The sequence below is a fragment of the Lactuca sativa genome, chromosome 4 (assembly GCF_002870075.4).
Source record: "Lactuca sativa cultivar Salinas chromosome 4, Lsat_Salinas_v11, whole genome shotgun sequence".
NCBI lineage: Eukaryota > Viridiplantae > Streptophyta > Magnoliopsida > Asterales > Asteraceae > Lactuca > Lactuca sativa.
In genome coordinates, this window is record NC_056626.2 from 147,951,003 (window position 1) to 147,958,179 (window position 7,177).

The following is a 7,177-nucleotide window of genomic DNA, read 5'->3' on the forward strand; positions in this document are numbered from 1 at the left end:
ACAAAGAACATATATTTAGTCCTCCTAAGATAATTCAGAATGTTCTTGACTACTGTCTAATGACATTCACTAGGATTGGCCTGATAATGACTCATCATACTAATGGTGTATGAGATGTCTAGCCTTTACACATCATGGTGTACATGATCGATCCTATAGCAGAAGCATATAAGACTTGACTCATTCTTTCTAGTTCTTCACTAGTACAATAAAATTGGGTTTTACTCAAAATCGTGCCATGTTGCATAGGTACAAATCCCTTCTTAGAATCTTCCATCTTGAATTTCTTCATGATTTTATCTAACTATGTGTTTTGGAAAATTCCGATTAGACACCTAGATCTATTCCTATAGATCTTGATACCAAGTATGTAAGCAGCTTCTTCAAAGTCCTTCATAGCAAAACTCTTCTGAAGCCATGCTTTTACACTATTAAGTGTAGGGATGTCGTTTTCTATGAGTAGAATGTCATCGACATACAAGACATGAAAGACAACGACTCTCCCATTTGATCTAGCATACACATAATATTCATCTTCATTGCATAAGAAACCAAACTCCTTGATCTTCTCATCGAAACAAATGTTCCATTTGCGAGGACCTTGTTTAAGTCCATATATGGACTTCTCAAGCTTACATACGATATTAGGACACTTGGATAATACAAAACCTTATGGATGAGCCATGTAACACTAGTAGAAAAACAGCCTTTTACGACGCACAATCAATGACATGCACTGATAGAGGACACGCATTTGTGCATGCCCTAAAAATTGATGTAAGTTTTCCAAATTATGAAGCATAGTGGACACTCATTTTTGCGTGCCCTAAAATTAGTGTCTAATAAAAAAACATGGAGGGCACCTTAAATAAAATGTGTGTCGTCTAACCGTGTCGCTTGATAAATTTTAATGAAACGCGCATTTCATTCGAGGGGGAAATGAAATCCAAAAATTAAAAATCCCGCTTTGTTACCGACGGCTGAAAACCCTAGCTCATCCTCGTTGAAAACCCCATTTCTTTCTTTCTTCTCTCTCGATTCTCAAACCTCCATTCACCTTCCGCCATCTGCTTCTTCTTCGACCCTTCCAAGTGTCTCCCAACGTCGTCGACTTCCATCGTCAGTGTCATCAAAATCAGAGCTGTCGGTGTTGTAGAAAGAGAATTCACCATCGCCAGGTCGCCACTTCTAAAGGCTTCCGGTTCGTCTCCATCACCAATTCGGAATCGTGTTCTTAGGTTACTCGAAAAGCACTCATGGTCGATGAAATCAAAATGCGAAATCATATTCCTAACTCATGATCGATGAAATCATCAATTACGTTTTGTAAATAAATCCACCAATTACAGTGGTTTTGATTTATTATACGAGTAGCATGAGTATGTTTACTGTCAATTTCTTTGCTTTTGTGTTGTTTATGTTGTCGGTTCTATTGAGGAATTCTTAGATTCACAATTAGATATAGGTAACTACTTGTCATATCTTATCTATATTTATGCCAGATGAATGTGGAAAAGCTACAAAAGATGGCTGGTTCTGTTCGTACTAGTGGGAAGGGTAGTGTGAGAAGGTTTGTTTCTTATATCTCTTGAATGAAGAAAATATTTCTGCTTTCATCTTAATCTTCTATTCTGGTCTTAAGAAATCTTCTGTGTAATTTGGAAGTTCTCGGGACATCATTTTTGTATATTAGAGTAATAATTATAGAAGTTTTATTGATTTTATTGGATCTAATCATCCAATTTTTATGTTATTACTCTTTTGAGTCATGATTTTTATTTTTGTAGATCGACCAATCAGTCTTATGGAGATAAGGCTATAAATCTTGCAAGGGTATAATTAGGATTTTTAACTTCCTTTGTTAATTTAGTTTCTGTTTGTTTATGTTGTTTTCATTTTGTGCATTTTGTAGGTTTAGAATGCGTGTAAACCTAGCAATGATCAGTGCAATCGCGAGTGGGCCTATAGCTGATTTCTTTGGTCGCAAAGGGGTAAGTTAAAGAGAGTTTGCACATTATCAATCATAATCTTCTAGAACAAACATTAAACAACCAAATGCTTCACTTTGACAATGGCAACTGGCACTGAGAATGTCAATTGTTTTTTGTACAGTCGGGTAGCTACCAATTTACTTTGCTCAGGTACATAAACTTTTATTCATTGAGTTTTTTGAACAATACTCAAATTCTTTTTTTAATTATTATGAAAGGGTCCTGTGGCTCTAGACATTGGAAGGCTAGCAACAGGATTTGGAATGGGAGTCTTTTCTTATGTGGTATGTTAGTTTTCCCGACATTTGAGTGCCAATTATTTGAATCTATATGATTTCTTTCTCTTTTACATAGTATGTTTCTGTGTTGTAAGGGACCTGTGTTCATAGCTGAAATTGCACCCAAAAATTTAAGAGGGTCATTAACAGCAGCAAATCAGGTTGCCATTGCTAACCACTTTATATTATATAAATCTCATATGTTATTGGCATAATGAAAGTTGCAATGCCTCTAAACTGTTCCTACCTACTCTGCAAGTCATGATATGTACAGGAGTGTCTGTTGCCTTTATAACTGGAACAGTGCTAACATGGAGCATATTGGCATTGACAGGTTTTAAATTAGTCTAAATTATATTTATTTACTACTAGTGTCATTTTTATGGATAAAGAAAATAAAAGATGATGAATTCTAGTGTTCTGTTTGCAGGATTACTCCCTTGTGTTGTTCTATTAGTGGGGCTTTTCTTTGTACCAGAATCTCCTAGATGGCTGGTATGTGATGTATCAAGAAATTATGTTTAACATCATGCACGCAGGCAATGATTGTATGAAAAAAAAAGAGTTTGATGCAGCCATAAGAAAACTTAGAGGGAAGGATGCTGATATATTTGAGGAGGCAGATGAATTCTAGGTGTTCATTTCAAAGCTCTCAACTTTTTTTTTCTTTTTTTTTTTGTTAACGAATAAAAATTATAGAATTGTTTTTATGTGTTATCAGTAGGGTCTTGAATATGTTGATATGATTATATAGAAACACTACAAAAGCTCCCGAAGGCCAAAATATTAGATTTGTTTCAGAGAAGATATTTGCGATCTGTCACTGTAAGTTTATTTTGTTGACAACTCTTGTTGGCTACTTTAAAAAAAGATTTTTATAATTGTAGTCTGAATCTTGTTTTAACCATACATGGTACTTTTTTTATTTTCAGATGTGACTGGAGTTTATTATCTGAGCTGTATGTCTTCTTCTCTTGATAATCATCATCATTGGTTATATACAAACGGGTTGCTTGCAATTATTTTGGCATTTGGTACCCTCTGCCGGTTTTACTTGATCTTATGGGTCTTACAGGCGGTGATTATCATAATGCCATTGTCTCCGTTGATCAGCTTGCAGCAGGGTAAGGCGCTGTTTCTTTTTATTTTCTACTAAAATACCAAAATACCCCTATTATATATATATATATATATATATATATATATATATATATATATATACATACATATATGTATATATAATTTTATTTAATTTTTTTTATAAGTTGATATTAAGGATGCTTATCCAACTGTCATGGAAGATTTATAGGTATTTCTAACCTCCAAAACTACCTTTTTGGTTCTGGAGTATATCGGAATATCCATCAAAGCAGCATCTGGTGGATTTTGTTTCGTTTAACATTTATTTATTAGTGGGACAATTCATTGATTATGCTCCTTTTTATTCCCCATGGGCCCTTTTTATTTTCTTTTTTTCATTAATTGTTTTTATGACAAAAATTTATTTATTATTATTTTTTTGCAGTTTCTCTCAGCTAAATTTAAATGGCATAAGGCTAAACAAGAATGCAGCTGATAAAGTGTATGGAGGGCATATTTAGAAAACTTGCATGATTTCTTTGTTTTCTAAACAATTTGTTTTGCCATGGATTATGTTCAAGTTATCAAGTCTTCATTTGTGAAATAGATTTTTTGTATGAAACACAGAGTAGATTAGATGAATGCAAATTGATATATTGTAAGAAATAGAATTGTATGACATTAAATTTTTTGCATTAGATTGAATTATTTAGTATGGTATTTTATTTCTATTATGAGACATTAAATGCAAATTTAATTTAAAATTAATAAATACATAAATATATTTTTTTTAAACATTTAAATTTACGATACGCAAAAATGTGTGTCATCTTCATTTATGACATGACCTTTCTTGACAGGGTTTTTAATGATACGCATTGCGTGTCGTAAATGCGTGTCGTAAATGCGCTTCATCATAAATGCGTATCGTAAATGCGCGTCGTCTATAAATGACGTGCAAAAGCGTGTCGTCTCTCGTTATGACAGGGCCTTCCTTGACGCGCATTTGCGCGTCGTCTGAGCGTTTTACGACACAAATTGTGCGTCGTAAAAGGCTGTTTTTCTAGTACTGTAAACGTCCTCCGCTAGTTTCCCATTAAGGAAAGTAGTTTTTACATCCATTTTCCATATTTAATAATCATGAAATACAACTATGGCAAGTAGTATCCTAATAGACTTAATTATAGCTACTAGTGAGAAGGTTTCCTCATAATCAATTCCCTGAGTCTAAGTATAACCTTTCACAACTAGTCGAGCTTTATAAGTTTGTATGTTTCTATCCATGTCGGTCTTCTTGTTGAAGACCCATCTATATCCGATGGTTTTAAGACTTGGTGTAGGATCAACCAAGTTCCGTATTTGGTCATCATACATGAAACGAATCTTGTTGTCCATCGCCTCTTTTAATTTTGCAGCCTCTAGGCTCGCCGTGACTTATTAATATTTGTGCGGCTCATTATCTCCTAACAAATTATCATCCTCCATAGTAATATGAAATCCATACAACTCAGTTTGACGATGTTTTATATCAAATCTACGAGCTGCAAGTGGAGGTACATTAGATTCCTCAATAGGTTGGTCAACCACTTGTTGAGGTCTTGTGTCAACTTCAGGTTCTTCATTGGTTGACTCTTAAATCTTATAAAGATCATTTAGGCTCCTACTAGTTTCTTAAGATATCAACTCACTCTCATGAAAAAGACAACCCTATGAGCAAAACATGTCTTGTTCTCAGTAGGCTTGTAAAACAAGTATCCAAAAGAATATTTGATATAACCAATGAAGTAACACATTTATGATATGGGTTCAAGTTTGTTTAGTGCTTCTCGATGAATGAAATCCTTACAACCCAAGACCTTACTTTGTAAAAGAGAGGTATGAGTCCCTTTCTAGAGAAAAACCCTGGAAACTAACTGGAAGTGTAGCATGAGTCATCATAGAACGAACCATGTCATTAAATATTCAGTTTCTCTTTTCAGACACACCATTATGTTGTGATGTTCTTGGTGGAGCTAGTTGTGAGACTATCCCACAACTTCTAAGATGGTAGTAGAAATCATAACTAAGATACTCGTCACCCATATCAGAACTAAGTATCTTGATTTTCTTTCCAATTGGTTCTCCACTTCACTTTGGAATTTCTTGAATACTTCAAATGTTTCAGACTTATTTTTAGTCAAATAAACGTATCCATATCTATTGAAATCATCAATAAATGTGAGAAAATATCTTTCACTATGTCTAGTGATATGTTTAAACATACTACATACATCCAAGTCGATGATGTCCAACGGATCATGTCTCACAATTGCATGTGAAAATAGACTTTATCATCTTCCCAAGTAAACAAGATTCATAATCTCCATTAAACTCTAGTTTAAATGGTTCAAAGATTTCATCCATTTAGATCTTGGTGATTATCTTCTTGTTTATATGGCCAATACGACAATTCCATAGACATGATTTATCCAAAGAATTTGAACTAACATTTAATATTAAGTTATTGATTCTACTTACACTAATCATGGATTCATATATGCCATTACAAGGATTTTCTTTAAAATAAAGAGTATTATCTTTATAAACCACAATAGAAGCATCATTATTATCAAATCTAAAAGTAAAACCGTCCATCCATAATGTATAAAATGAAATAATGATCTTGCCATATAAGGCGAATAGCATCAATCCTTTAAAAAAACTGCAAAACTAGAAGGTAGCGAAAGCTTGTAATCTCCGATCTTGGTAACAACCAGTATGCTCGTGTTTTCCATGATCGAGTTAGGCTCTCCATTTCAGAGCTTCATACTTAGACTTAGTCCCCGCACATCAGATGAAATGTGGGTTGCATATCCCATATCAAGTATCCAATTATTAGAAGTAGAAGTCGAATGTAATTCAATTATAAACATACCTGAAGTGCCAGCACCCTTGGCCTTTTTCTACTTAAGATCCTCCAAATACTTTGGGAAACTACGTTTCCAATGGCCTTCTCTTGGAAGTAATAGAAATTGGCTTCCTTATGATCATTCACAGGTGGTATGTCATAAACGTCCTTTTTAGGGTTGGAATTGGGAGCACCAACCTTTCCTTTCCCTTTTCCCTTAACATTAGGATAAGAGGACATATTTTTCTTGACACCACCTTCCTTAATAACCAGAACATGAGTGGTTGAAGTTGTGCTCCTAGGTGGAACAATGCTTTCCTCAGCTCTCTAAAGCATCCCTAGAAGCTCTGTAATACTCTTCTCTAAACCATTTATATAGTAGTTCATACGGAACTGCTTCCATGCACCAGTCGAAGAGTTAAGAATGACATCAACAGCCAAATCTTGAGTAAATGGGTAGCCAAGACGCTCAACTATGTCGAAGTACCCTTTTTAGTTTTAACAAGTGGGAACTCATAGAACCATTCTCCTATTTCTTGCAACCTAGAATTGATTGCATCACGTTAAATCTCTTTGTATAAGATTGGTCTTGAAACATGTCCTTAACTACTCGTTCATGCCGTACGCCCTAAGATTCTCACAACTCTTTTAGAGATCAGAAGAATGGTTGCAAACATTGGACATGAGACCTTAATCGAGTGATAGTGATGCATTTCATGTTTGGCTGCTTCTTCTTCTTCTTTAGTAGCATCACTAGGAAGCTTATCTTCAAGATAATCGTCCAAGACATACTCCTTCTTTTCATACCTCAAAGTGTTCCTTAGGTTACGAATCCAATCTATGTAGTTTGGACAAGTGAGCTTATATAGCGAGATGAGTTAGAGTAGAGGGAAGTTTGATGAAGTGGTTGGTACAGGAGGAAGAGGAAGAGGAGGAATAAC

General features: G+C 34.6%; 1 pseudogene; it reads left to right on the forward strand.

Moving 5' to 3' along the window:
• The first annotated feature begins 1,502 nt into the window (after positions 1 to 1,502).
• On the forward strand, positions 1,503 to 3,427 carry LOC111892210 (sugar transporter ERD6-like 7; annotated as a pseudogene).
• Positions 3,428 to 7,177: the final 3,750 nt, after the last annotated feature.